This window comes from Portunus trituberculatus, chromosome 23 (genome assembly GCF_017591435.1).
Source record: "Portunus trituberculatus isolate SZX2019 chromosome 23, ASM1759143v1, whole genome shotgun sequence".
NCBI classification, from domain to species: Eukaryota; Metazoa; Arthropoda; class Malacostraca; order Decapoda; family Portunidae; genus Portunus; species Portunus trituberculatus.
Genome location: NC_059277.1, coordinates 12,985,820 through 13,000,819, shown reverse-complemented (window position 1 = coordinate 13,000,819; position 15,000 = coordinate 12,985,820). Strand labels below are relative to the sequence as shown.

Genomic DNA, 15,000 nt, shown 5'->3' with positions numbered 1-15,000 from the left:
AGAAGAGTGATAGAAAAACAAAAACAAATAAATAGAAAAAAAGAAACACAGGAAAGAGAAAAGAAAAGGAAAAAGAGAGGAAAAGGAGATAAGAAATAGAAAAGGGAAGAGAAGAGATAGGAAAATAAACACAGACACCCAGACAAACAGACAGACACACTCACCCTGGACGGTAATCTTGGCGGGCGCACGGGAAGACAGCTCCCTCCCGCCGCCCAACTGGTCCCTCACGCGGCAGGAGAAGGCTGTGAAGGCGTCCTCGCGTGTTACCTCCGTCACTAGCAGGTCACCAGTCCACCCCACCATTTGGTAGCGACCTCTGAGGTGGAAAAAGGAGAGGCAGTGGTCAGTGTTGTGTGTCACGTGTCAATGTCTTAATATATGGTTGGTGTGTCATGTGTCAATGTGGTAATGTGTTCGTGTGTCATGTGTCAATTTTGTGTTAGGTTATTCTTAGTGTTGTTATTTTCTTTTTGTTGTTATTCTTGGTTTTAGACAGTTTTGTTATTAACCCCTTCAGTACCATGACGTGTTTCCATATTCATTCTCCTTACTATTTGGTGATTCTATACAGCTTCAGAAACTCATGTAGGGGATTAAAATTGGTGAAGGCTGTGGTTATTAATTTTCTGACCTCCATAGACCCTAGCTAATGTCAATAGAATGGTCTAATCGTACACAAATCTCAAACTAAATATGTGTGTGAAGGAGTTAATGTTGTTTTTTTTGTTATTCTTGTTTGAGACAGTATTAACTATTATTAATACTGATACTGCTGCTGCTGCTGCTGCTATTACTATCACTACTACGACAACCACTGCTACTACTACTGTTACTACTACTACTACTACTACTATTGCTACTACTACTACTACTACAGCTACTACTACTACTTCCAATTCTACTACTACTACTACTACTACTACTACTAATAATAATAATAATAATAATAATAATAATAATAATAATAATAATAATAATAACAATAATAATAATAATAACAATAATATTTCTACTACTACTACTACTACAACTACTTCTCCCACCACTACCATCACCAAACCACCCTCTTCCTTACTATCAACATGGTTTTCCTCAATAACCCACACAAACAAGTCAATCGTACAAGTAAGGACAACACATGAACTAAAACAGAATAAAAAAAGGAGAGAGAGACAACAAAAACACACATTTATTATAATCCCCAACACAATTTTACCTTCCATACAATATCGTAACCAAAACACAACACAAGGTCATCTAGCGGGGCATAAAAACAACGTGCATCGTATTAACACCCTTACTGTCCGTGGCATTAGGGCGCTTATTGAGTTATGAATGGCTGAACACACACACACGGGAAGCCAGGGGTCAGAGAATGCTCCGTGCTATTTTCTGCCTTACCTGTCCCGGCTGTAAGGTAAATATTGCCCTGCGCGTCATGAAAGAGGCAACTTAAACACCAGGTGAGTGAGTGTATAGTACAAATAATGAGTGGGACTACAGGTGCGAAAGAGGTTAATTGATAGTGTAAAGGTGCTGTACTTGTTATTGTTATTATTATCTACTTATCTATTCATTTATTTATTTATGGTTGTTGTGTGTGTGTGTGTGTGTGTGTGTGTGTGTGTGTGTGTGTGTGTGTTTATTTATTTGTGTGTGTGTGTGTGTGTGTGTGTGTGTGTGTGTGTGTGTAGAAAATTTATGTAAGTGGTTATAATTTGTTGTAATAAAGGCTTTCTATTATTTCTCTATTATCTCTCTCTCTCTCTCTCTTTCTCTCTATCTCTCTCTCTCTCTCTCTCTCTCTCTCTCTCTCTCTCTCTCTCTCTCTCTCTCTCTCTCTCTCTCTCTCTCTCTCTCTCTCTCTCATTTATTTTATGTTCTCCATGCTCCCTCCGTACCATATTCCTCCTCCTCCTTCTCCTCCTCCTCCTCCTCCTCCTCCTCCTCCTCCTCTTTCCACTCATTATAGACTTTTATGCTTATATTTCTTGACTTTTTTCTCTCCTTTTTTCTTCCCTTTCACATCCATGTCTTCTTTCTTTCCTTCCTTCCTTCCTTCCTTCCTTACTTCCTTCCTTCCTTCTTTCCTTCCTTCCTCTTCCTTTTCCTCTAATTTATCTTGTACTAGTGCTTGCTTTTTTCTGCTTATTTTTTTTCTTATCTTATCTATCTCCTCTTCCTTTTCCTCCTCTTCTCCTCCTCCTCCTCCTCCTCCTCCTCCTCCTCCTCCTCCTCCTCCTCCTCCTCCTCCCCTTTCTCCAACTAATTTTAACACAAAAACTTACAGTAATTCTCTCTCAATTTATTCAATCTCTTCTTTTCCTACTAACCTCTCTTCTTTATCTTTTATCATCTTCTTTCTTCTTCTCCTTCTCCTATTCCTCCTTCTTTTCTTCAAATTATCATAAATGCATATTACATTTCTTCCAGTTTATCTATCTCCTTTCATTCTTATCTATGTTCTCCCTTCTTCTCTTTCTTCCTCCTCCTCCTCCTCCTCCTTTTTTTTTCCACCCTCTCTTCCTTTTCCCATTCCTCTTCCTTTTCTTCAAATTATCGCAAACTCATATTACACCTTTCCTTATTTTTCCATTTCCTTCTATTCTTATCTACCTTCTCCCCTCTCCTCTTCCTCCTCCTTCTCTTCTTTCTCCTTCCTCTTCCTTTCCTTATCTCATATCCTTCTTCTCTTATTCCTCCTCCTTTTTTAAATTATCACAAAGTCATTTATCCATCTCTTCCCATTCTTATCTACCTTCTCCTCCTCCTCCTTGTTCTTCCTCCTCCTCCTCTTTTTCTTCTTCCTTCTTCTTTTCCTTATCTCATATCCTTCTCATTCTTTTCCTCCTTGAAATTATCACAATCTCATTTATCCATCTCCTCACATTACTATCTACTTTCTCTTCCTCCTCCTCCTCCTCCTCCTCCTCCTCCTCCTTCTCCTCCTGCTGCTGCGCCTCCTTCAGGTAATGCATATGATCGTACAGGGCGGCCGACGGGTGCCCTGTGATCCGACGCCTGTTAATGGTAGCAGTCACTCAGGCGGGGGCTCTGCTGGAAGGCGGGCGGGACACACCTCATAATTACTAGACTCTTTATGGCAGGGGGTCTGGTGGGCTGCGCTGGGACCGGGTAAGGGAGGGAAAGGTAGGAGGGGTGGAGGAAAGGGATGGAGAAGTGAGGTAAAGGAAGGTCAGGTAAAGTGAAGTAAGGTGAGGTGAGGTTAGGTAAGGTTAGGTAAGGTTAGGTTAGGTTAGGTTAGGTTAGGTTAAATTAGGTAAGGGAAGAGAAGGTAAGGTAAGGTTAGGTTAGGTTAGGTTAAGTAAGATGAGGTTAGGTAAGGGAAGAGAAGGCAAGAAAAGGGTAAGGAAGGAAGGGAAGGGAAAGGAAGAGAAGAGAAGGAAGGAAGGAAGGAAGGAAGGAAGGAAAGGAAGGAAGGAAGGAAGATAAAGTAACGTAGGGTAAATTCTTCTTCTCCCTCTTCTTCTTTTTCTCCTCCTCCTCCTCCTCCTCCTCCTCCTTCTCCTCCTCCTTCATCCTTTAATTGCGCTGTTGTACATTCATCGTATCTTCTCATATTTTGCTCTCTATTTCTTCCACCACCGTTGCTGTAATCATTATGGAACTCTTAAACTTTTTCTTCCTCCTTATTTATTGCTTCCATCTTTTTTTCATATTTCTGGCTACACTTTTTTTCTTTTCCTGCGTTGTTTTCTCGTTTTGGCTTTACATTTTTTGCTTTTCTGTTAGTTTTTCTTCGTGGAATGAACGTGAGTAAGATTTTTTATTTATTTTACTTGTCTATTTCGAAAATTTAGAAATCAAAGGGGATAACATCAAAACTGGAAGATGAAGAAGAAGAAGAAGAAGAAGAAGAAGAAGAAGAAGAAGAAGAAGAAGAAGAAGAAGAAGAAGAAGAAGAAGAAGAAGAAGAAGAAGAAGAAGAAGAAGAAGAAGAAGAAGAAGAAGAAGAAGAGAAAAAACGTTACCATTTAAAAAAAATTTTTTCAATTTAAACGTTTCATTTATTGTGTGTGTGTGTGTGTGTGTGTGTGTGTGTGTGTGTGTGTGTGTGTGTGTGTGTGTGTGTGTGTGTGTGTGTGTGTGTGTGTGTGTGTGTGTGTGTGTTTAATTTGCACCTAACATTCAATAGTTCCTTTTCCTCTCAATTTTCTAGCAAATGTATACGTTGTTAACATTCTCTCATTTATTTCCCGTTCTGGTAACTTCTCATTTGTTTCCTATTTCTCTAACAAAGTGCAAATTCCAATATATTTTATTTCTTTATCTCGAATTCATTTAATATTCATTTAAACTTCAACATTTTAATTTATTTCCCTAATTTTACATCTCAGTTTTCTAGCAAATGTCACAAGTTTTCCTTTTCGCCTATACTTCGCCTCATCAGTACCATGACACGTTTTCTTATTCATTTTACTTACTGTCTGGTGATTTTATACAGCTTCAGAAACTTATGTGGGGGATTAAAATTGTGAAGAGTCTAGCTATTCTCTTCCCTCCCAATAAATATACACGTACACATCTTTAAGTCTTTTCCAATGCTTATCCTGCTTCATGATTTTATAGTTTCAGAAGCTCATGTGGGCGATTAAAATAGTGAAGAGTCTAGCTATTAACTTTCTGACCCCCATAAATCCTTCCTAATGTAAATAAAATCATCTAATCACATCTAAAAGTCATGGTAAAAAAGCGTCCTTATACTGAAAGGGGTTAATAACGTTACCATAACTCACCAAGCTAATCGCACTTTCCTATCTTTTCCCCAATAAAAAATATACACGTTTTTAAGTCTTTTCCAATGCTTATCCTGCTTCATGATTTTGTACAGCTTCAGAAACTTATGTGGGCGATTAAAATAGTGAAGAATCTGGCTATTAATCTTCTGACCTCCATAGACTCTTCCTAATGTAATTAAAATTCTCATAGCAAAAATGCGTCCCAGTACTGAAAGAGCTTATTAACGTTACCGCAACTCTCTCCTTTCTCTTCTTCCTGTAAATATTCACGTTTTTAAGTCTTTTCCAATGCTTATTCTGATTATAGGTAAGATCTCTACCACCATTTATATTTATCTCCCTTTATTTTCCTACACATTACTTTACTCTAACGATTATTTCACTTTCATTTGATTTATTTAAGTGTTACATTCTGTCGGCGGGAGAAATGACAAGCACAGGCGCCCGTTCCTTTAATGAATGACACCTTTAATGATACGAGTCGATAGTGAGAGAGAGAGAGAGAGAGAGAGAGAGAGAGAGAGAGAGAGAGAGAGAGAGAGAGAGAGAGAGAGAGAGAGAGAGAGAGAGAGAGAGAGAGAGAGAGAGACCTACATGCCTGTCAAAACCTCACTTCCTTCATTATCCCTTACAAAAACACCCCTTCCTCTCTGCCCCTCGCCCCTTCACAAACAACTTTCCCCTCCTCTTTCTCTCTCCCCTTCCTCCCTCTTCACCACTCAGCCACCTCACTCACACACCTACCGCCTTCACTACTACACACTTACACTCGCTCCTTCACCCCTTCAGTTTTCCATTAATTCTCTCCTTCACACCCCCTACACACCTCCTCCCTCTCTCCCCCTTCCCTCCTCCCCCCTTCTGTTATTGGTTAGGCAGCAGCTCTCCACTCGTATCCTTTTCACAATTAGATTTTGAAAAATTTCCAGCTTCAGAGCCACTGGTTTGTGCATTGAGGCGGAAAAACGCGAGAAGTGTGCGCTACTCGGCTCAGTCACTCGTCTCACTCGGCCCACTCAGTCAGTCAGTCAGTCAGTCACCGCCTCGCTTCGTTTCATCTTTTTTTTCTCTCTTCGTCTCTCTTCGTCTCTCTCTCTCTCTCTCTCTCTCTCTCTCTCTCTCTCTCTCTCTCTCTCTCTCTCTCTCTCTCTCTCTCTCTCTCTCTCTCTCTCTCTCTCTCTCTCTCTCCCTCTGCGTTTCGCTCTTCACATGTTTTCCAGCCGAGCTATAATTGAAACTCGACACATATCCTTCAAGAACTTGTTTGTTCCGTTATTACTTCTGCCAATGAAAAGTTTGGCTTATTATTCCCGCCGCTTTGGGTGCATGGATGGCTGGATGGAGGGACGGATGCAGAGGATGGCTGAATAGATGACAGAGAGAATAGCTGAATGGATAGAGATGATAACTGGTGCGAGAAAGCGATATAGGTTGCATTGAAAGGATAGATTGATGGAAGGATGGAGGGACGGATGGAGAGGATGGCTGAATAGATGACAGAGATAATGGCTGAATGGATAGAGATGATAACTGGTGCGAGAAAGCGATATAGGTTGCATTGAAAGAAAACACTGATAGAAGGAAATATAGATGAAGGAATGGATGTTAATATGAGTCACTGGAGGAAGAGATTGAAGCGGTCTGGATAAAAGTAGATGGATAAAAGAAGGAACGTAAAGATGAATGAATAAGCGAATGAGATGTGAATGGATAACTTGATGAAAAAGGAGCGTAAAGATGAACAGATAGATAAATTGAAGAAAGAAAAGGAAGGAAAGAAAAAGAAGAAGGTACAAAACGGAAGGATGGAAGGAGGAGTTATTACTGAAATGAAGCTTAAGGAAAAGAAAGATTAATGAAACTATAAGGCTTAGAATAACATCCTTATTATGAGTATCGGTATTAGGAAGAGGAATTAAGGAGCTTATAACAAACTGAGGATAACTAAAGAGGGTGTAATTCTATCTTACTCTTCCCTCTTGCACTGACACAGATGAGGGGAGAGAGAGAGAGAGAGGGGAGAGTGACGGAGTGAGGGGAAGAGAATATAGTGAGAGTAAATACAATGTGAGTCGCCGCGCACGTAGAGTTATGTTACGCCAAGCTTGTGAGGGGATAATGATGCGCGTTTCCATCACACCGACGCACAGGAGGAGGGGAGGAAGAGGGGAATAGAGGGGAATAGAGGGGAGAAGCTTAACGTAACCTAACCAAAGAGCGAGTCTCCCCTTCCTTTCTCCCTTTCCTCCTTCCTGATGCATCACAGTTACTTGCTAGGGTGGAAGGTGTTTGTCTGTCTGTCTGTCTGTCTGTCTGTCTGTCTGTCTGTCTGTCTGTCTGTCTGTCTGTCTACCTGTCTGTTTGTCTGTCTGTCTGTTTGGTTTCAACACATAGACACTTTTTTTATTCCTTCTACTCATTTTTTTATGTAATTTTAAGGTGATGGACGAAGTAATATTAATTTTTCTGCTATTTTCTTCTTTCAGTAGTATAGATGGTTGTTAATTGTCATATGATACTATTGTTCTCTGTGTGTGTGTGTGTGTGTGTGTGTGTGTGTGTGTGTGTGTGTGTGTGTGTGTGTGTGTGTGTGTGTGTGTGTGTGTGTGTGTGTGTGTGTGGAACCGAACACACACACACAACACACACACACACACACACACACACACACACACACACACACACACACACACACACACACACACACACACACACACACACACACACCGGTACAGCAGTCACAGCAAACACAAGGCCTGCGTTACTCTGAATTAAAGTCTACTCAAACAAACCAGACGCGGCTCGCTGAGTGGCCGTGCTGGGGTTCCCGTGGTAAAACCTAGGCAGCTGTGTCTACTCCTACTCCCTGTCTCGCTATCCACCCCGCCCACCCCCACACATCCTCACCCACCCCACCACACATTGCTTTATCCTGCTTGTGAGATTGATGGTTTTCCTTTCCACAAATACGTTCTTTAATTTTTTTCTCTGTGTCACCTCGTTTTCTTTTATTTTGGTTGCATTTTCACGGGAATTTATGGGGATACTTTTTGGGTACCTCCTATTTCAAAGCCCACCCGCTAGGAAACCCGTATTACCTCGAGTGATGAAGCCCAACCTACATTCGGACCGTGGACAGGATTCGAACCCGTGCGCTTGGAGACCCCTCGGATCCCAAAACACGCATGGTTCCACTGTACCACGGCGGCCACCACTCAGCAAAATTATCTCACTTTTCTTCCTCTTCTCCGACTAAATGTACACGTCTTTAAGTGTTTCTATTATTCATTTTGCTTATAGTTAAGATTTCTATTAACATTTATATTTTTCTCCCTTTATTCTACCACACATTACATTGTTCTTAAGATTATTTCACTTCTTTTCATTACTTTAACCTCTTCAGTACCATGACGCGTGTGTAAATTCATTCTGGTTTACTATTTGGTGATTTTATACAGCTTCAAAAACTTAAATGGGGAATTAAAATCTTCTGACCTCCATAGAGCCTTCCTAATGTCAATAAAATGGTCTAATCGTACACAAATCTCAAGGTAAAAAGTGGTTAAGTGTTACATTCTGTCAGCGGGAGAAATGACAAGCACAGGCGTCCGTTCTTCTAATGAATGAGACCTTTGATGTTAAATATACGGTGGCTAGCTATCCTGTCACCTCAACGACACTCATATGAAGGGTTTATCTTCACACGTTGGTTTATAAAAGGACTATTTCTCTTTTTTCCAGTGAGAAATGAGAAAGTGCTAGTTTTGTTTTGTTTACCATGACGAGTTTCTATATCTATTCTGCTTACTATTTGGTGATTCTATACAACTTCAGAAACTCAAGGGAGATCATAATAGTGAAGACTGGATCATTAATATTCTGACCTCCATAGACCCTTCTTAATGTAGATGAAATGGTCTAATCGTATACAAATCTTAAGGGAAAATTGTGTCCCAGTACTAGAGAGGTTAAATCTACAAATAGGTTCTTCATTTTTCTTCTATGCATTGACTAGTTGGGAGAGACAAAAACAGCAATAACGTGGGGTTTGATTCCTTTCATCCTTTGCAGCCACTCACACACTCGCTTATGTTGTTGTTGTTGTTGTTGTTGTAGTAGTAGTAGTAGTAGTAGTAGTAGTAGTAGTAGTAGTAGTAGTAGTAGTAGTAGTAGTAGTAGTAGTAGTAGTAGTAGTAGTAGTAGTAGTAGTAGTAGTAGTAGTAGTAGTAGTAGTAGTTGTTGTTGTTGTTAGTAGTAGTAGTAGTAGTAGTAGTAGTAGTAGTAGTAGAAGTAGTAGTAGTAGTAGTAGTAGTAGTAGTAGTAGTAGTAGTAGTAGTAGTAGTAGTAGTAGTAGTAGTAGTAGTAGTAGTAGTTGTTGTTGTTGTTGTTGTTGTTGATGATGTAGTAGTTGTTGTTATTATTGTTACTGTTGTTGTTGTTGTTGTTGTTGTTGTTGTTGTTGTTGTTGTTGTTGTTGCTGCTGCTGCTGCTGCTGCTCCTGATGATGATGATGATGATGATGATGATGATGATGATGATGCTGATGCTGTTGCTTTCTCTAACGATATGTGAAGTAAAATGTTTTCTCGTCTACAAATATATACTTTTTATCCTTTTCTGCATTTTCTTGTTTTGGTGATATAACGGATGAACGTTGCCTGGGTTGCCTCGATCCTTCAGTGACTTGTGCTGAGTTAGTCTGTTTGTGAAATGACTGGCTTCACATCTGCACATACTTTTTTTCCGGAATGCCTCGTTCAGATCATAAAGCAGATGAACATACGCTGATTTCCAAGGCTACAAAAACATTCCTCACTCTCTTTTCATCAGGATTGTCTCATTTTTTTTAATTATGAGGCAGACAGATGTTGGTTATTTTGTCATTTTCTCATTTTCTTGATTCCCTCATCACTATTAATACCTCCAGTAACAGGAAATGCTTTCATATTTATTCTGCTTATTACCTGGTGATTTTATGCAGCTCCAGAAACTCATGTGGGGGTTAAAATAGTGAAGAATCTGGCTATCAAACTTCTGACCTCCATATACCCTTGATAATGTAAATAAAATCGTTTAATCGTACGTAAAACTCAAAGTAAAAATGCGTTCCAGTACTGAAGTGGTCAATGCCGATTCATCCTTCTTATATAGTGAGATGTGAAGTTAGTTGTTTACTCTTATACATATGTTTTATTCACTATTCATTCGATCTAATCAGAAAGCAACGCTATTTACATGCAGATTTATCAAGTTCTTCTCATTACACACTAAATTAATTGCTTTCCACATACACACTCTTGTCTTTACTTGTTTATATTAATGGTACCTTGGGGCTATGGGAATGGGAGCTTGTTTGTTTCTTCACTATTATTCACTCACTAGTTTACCGTGTGTGTGTGTGTGTGTGTGTGTGTGTGTGTGTGTGTGTGTGTGTGTAGGAAAGAAGCCAGCCAAGTGTAACAAAATAAAAAAAAAAACCTACTTGAGTGCTGGTTCCCTAAAATAAAAGTGAAGAGTTAGCCAAAATTAAGGAATAAATGTCTTGAATGTGTGTGTGTGTGTGTGTGTGTGTGTGTGTGTGTGTGTGTGTGTGTGTGTGTGTGTGTGTGTGTGTGTGTGTGTGTGTGTGTGTGTGTGTGTGTGTGTGTGTGTGTGTGTGTGTGTGTGTGTGTGTGTGTGTGTGTGTGTTGTCATTAGGAGAGATGTCAAGTCTACTGCTTTCAGATATATTAACACGCTCTTTCATTATTTTCCAGTACTGCAATAACTCTCGTTGATGCTGACACATGATCGCCTCTGCTCGCTGCATCCTTCACCGCCACTTTCTCTCTCTCCTTCAATCTACTCCAGCGCGTATCCAGTAAACATTCTCCTCTTTCTCGAGCACCAGCTATACTTTTTCTGGCGACACGTGGATGCTTCGCTGTTCATCACGACCAGAGGAGAACTTTGTGAACTTGTAAAGCTTTTGGCAAATAACAAAGAGTAGGAGAAGGAATGGAAACTAAGAGACGACATAAAGTAAAAGAAGGGAAAGAGATGAAAGTTTTGACAGGTAACTTAAAAAGAGACCTTGTAAACTGGAGAGAAAGAAAATACGAAGGATAGATTAAAAGGAAAGATTAGAATATTTTGAGAAAACAGAAAGAGATAGAAGGAATAAAAACCAAGAAGATGGAAAAAAAAACTAGAAATATGCATTAAATAAAATCAAGAACAAAAAAAATAAGACAACAAAAAACAAAAAGTAGAAAAAATAATACAGATAAAGCTAGAAATAGTGATAAATAACAGACACAGAAACAAATAAAACAAACAAGAGAAAACAGACAGTGGAGACAAAAAAGCAATTAAACAAAAAGAGAGAGAGAGAAAAAATAAATAAGTGTTGTTGCAAAGGTGAAACATCAAACAACACACAGCAACAAGAGCAAGAGTGCCATCACAACACAAGTCTCCAGCACCGTGACAAACCCTCGTGCATTTTTACTCCTCGCAATCAACACAACACAATCAAATCTCTCCTCCTCCTCCTCCTCCTCCTCCTCCTGCTCCTCCTGCTGTTCTTGCTACCCCTTCCCTTGTCAGCTCCTCGCCCTGCTGTCACTTAGATCTGGTACTCCCTCCTCAGGAAAACAAATCTGCCGGCGCTCTCTCTCTCTCTTGCTATAAGATTACAAAGTGAATATTACGTTCCTCATCTCTCCCTTCTGATATTTCGCCCTTAAGATCACTGACTATAAGGATTGTTACCTTGTTTGTCTATCCTGTCATGTATGTTAGAGAATACATACAAATATACATACATACATATATACATACGTGATATTTCGTCCTTAAGATCAGTGACTATAAGGGATATGTTACCTTGCTTCTCTATTCTGTCATACATGCTAGAAAATACATACATACATACATACTCCTTCCTATTCTTCTTTACTATCCCCTCCGTGTCTCTTATCTATCTCCCTCCTATTTCCTATCCTTCTAAATTTCCTTTTCATCTCCTATTTCTTTCCTATATCCTCCTTTTCTCTTTTTTTATCTCCTTGTCTCCTTCATATATTTTTTTACCATCTCCTCCATGTCTCCTATTTATCGCCTTCCTATCTCCCTCCTATTTCCTATTCTTGCCAATTTTCTTTCTATCTTTTTTATTTCTTTCTTATCTCTTCTTCTCTGTTTTCTATCTCTTTGTCTCTTTCCTATAATTCTTTACTATCGCCTCCATGTCTCTTATCCATTTCCCTCTTATTTCCTATCCTTCTCAATCTAATTTCTATCTCCTATTTCTTTCCTGTTTCCTACTATCTCTTTTCTATCCATTTGTCACCTTCATATACTTCTTCACTATCTCTTCCATCTTTTATCTATCTCCCTTCTATTTCCTATTCTTCCCAATTTTCTTTCCGTCTTTTATGTCTTTCCTATGTCTTCCTATCTCTTTCCTATCTCTGTCTCCTTCTTTACTATTTCCTATTTACTATTCTTCCCAGTTTAATTCATTTTCCCTTTTCCTTTCCTATGTCTTCCCCCTCACCTCACAAACTCCTCGTCTTCCACTAACAAGTATTACAAACCAGCGCCTCACACAGCCAAGGAGGAACATTACACTCTACTGGTGTTTGCACGCTGGACAATTCCCATAATCCTGCCTCCCTTGCAATTTATGATATCCAGTCAGCAGAACAGTCAGCAGTGAGCAACCAGCCAGCCAGCCAGCCAGCCAGCCAGCCAGCCCCTCGCCGCCCCTGCTGAGTGGCGGACGCAGAAATCAGTAGTAGTTAATTACGTGATATAATTTGGCGCGATAGATTAAAAGAGCGGTCATCGGCGTCACCCGCGTGATTAATTCATTTGCATGCAAACTAGAATTAAACTCTGCCGCGTCAGTGCTCGTAATTGCCGCCGTAAATGTATTGTGTGAATTATCGCTCGCGGCCTGTGACCCCTGCCGCGACAAGAAGAGACAAGGCACGGCGCACTCACACACACACACACACACACACACACACACACACACACACACACACACACACACACACACACACACACACACACACACTCTCTCTCTCTCTCTCTCTCTCTCTCTCTCTCTCTCTCTCTCCACGGGAATTTATGGGCTAAAGGTGATACTTTTTGGGGCACCTCCTATCTCAAAGCCCACTCGTTAAGAAACCCTTGCCCAGAGTGAGGAAGCCCAACCTACACTCGGATCGTGGATAAGATTCGAACCCGTGCGCTTGGAGACCTTTCGGACCTCAAAGTATGCAAGGTTCCACTGTACCACTCTCTCTCTCTCTCTCTCTCTCTCTCTCTCTCTCTCTCTCTCTCTCTCTCTCTCTCTCTCTCTCTCTCTCTCTCTCTCTCTCCATGGCTATTTTCAAAGGCCACAGAGATTATTGGCCTGGTTCTCAAGCGTGTTCCTCTCTTCAATTATTTAGAAACGCTTTGCTCTCTCAACGCGACCACTTTCAAAGGTCACAGAGAGGCCGAGGCAGGTTCTCAAGACAGTTTCTCCTCTTGATCATGTAGGGAAACGTATTTTGTCACTAGAAGCCTTAAAAAATAGTGTACTTTATTAAAAAGGGCAGTGTGTTTTCCTACCTAACGATTACCATCCATATTTTCAAAGGGTTTTCAAGACTGTTCCTCCTGTTAATCACGCAAAAACCTTAAACTGTTACTGGAACCTTAAGAATATTATCAAAAACCATTGTAGCTCCAACTAAAACCTTTTAAAACTACTCCATATACGCCGCGGAAGTGTTTCAAATACGGACCAAGGACGTGAAGCTGTGCGGGGTTGGAGGAGGAGGGCGAGGCGGGAGAGGGGGTGACAAGGGGACGTGGGGAGCGGGGACACACTGGCACCGGCGGCTCAGGCTTCGCGATACAAAAGTGGGCGAGGATTTATTGGCTGCAGCGGCGGAATCCAAAATGGCGGCGTAACTCTCGGCTCAGGCACCGCTGCTAGTTAAATGTTGAGTCAATGTCGCCGGAATTGCCTGAACAATGACATTTGCCGATAATTGGGTCTGGCGGCAGGTGGCGCGACGCGTGTGTGACTGCTGGGCGACGGGCAGCGGGTGCGGCACTAATGAGTCACCCACCACCCAGCACGCCCGCACGCCCACACACGCCACCACATGCAAGCAGGATGGTCCATTTTTCACTCCTACACGCCATCACGCTCATACCAGCAGGTCACCACACGCCAACACACTCCAGTACACACAACCACACCTTCACGTTTCTGCAGGCACGCCAGTACGCCCTCACGTCCACGCCTGCTTCTGCTTGTCCTGATATCAGTATTTTGGATGATGATAATCCTGCTGTTACTACTACTACTACTACTACTACTACTACTACTACTACTACTACTACTACTGCATCTACTCGTTACTATATCCTCGCATCCTCCAGCTTGCCTCTAATCTCTCTCCAAAAGCCCACCACCACCACAACCACTACCACCGCCACCACCACCACCACCGCCACCACACATCACAGTTTCTATCGTGCCGCAGCGAAGCAGACGATGCAAAGAAGCTTATCCAGAGAGCTCACCGCGCGCGTAAATCACACACACACACACACACACACACACACACACACACACACACACACACACACACAAGCCGGCCTATTTCCTGACTACTTTAAGACCAGCTAGTCGAGTCTCTCTCTCTCTCTCTCTCTCTCTCTCTCTCTCTCTCTCTCTCTCTCTCTCGTAAGAAGTTTGAATCCACTATAGCGGCACAAACACGCCAAAAACACCATATATTTACTACAAACACCATAACACCATTACAAACACACTATACACACCACCAACACACCATAAACACGCCAAAAACACCACAAACACCAGAAACACATAATTACACACCACAGACACATCATTAAATACATCTCCACAATACCAACACACCACAACACCACAACCACACCACCATCACAAACACCACAAAAACATCATTATACACCACATACACCACCATAAATTCAATCATTTCACCAGGAACACCCACCACAAACACAACCATAAACACCACAACACCACAACACCACAAACACCACATCATACCACCACAAACACTACCACACCAACCATAAACAATTATCAAGCTAAAAATACGTTACAAATTTACTACAAACACGAAAAACACCATCACAAACATACCACCACACCACAACACCACAAACACCACATCATACCACCACAAGGAAT

General features: G+C 41.1%; 1 pseudogene; it reads right to left on the bottom strand.

Annotated features, from left to right (window-relative positions):
* The window catches only part of LOC123507822, a 388,467-nt pseudogene that overhangs the window by 179,821 nt on the left and 193,646 nt on the right, over positions 1-15,000 (bottom strand).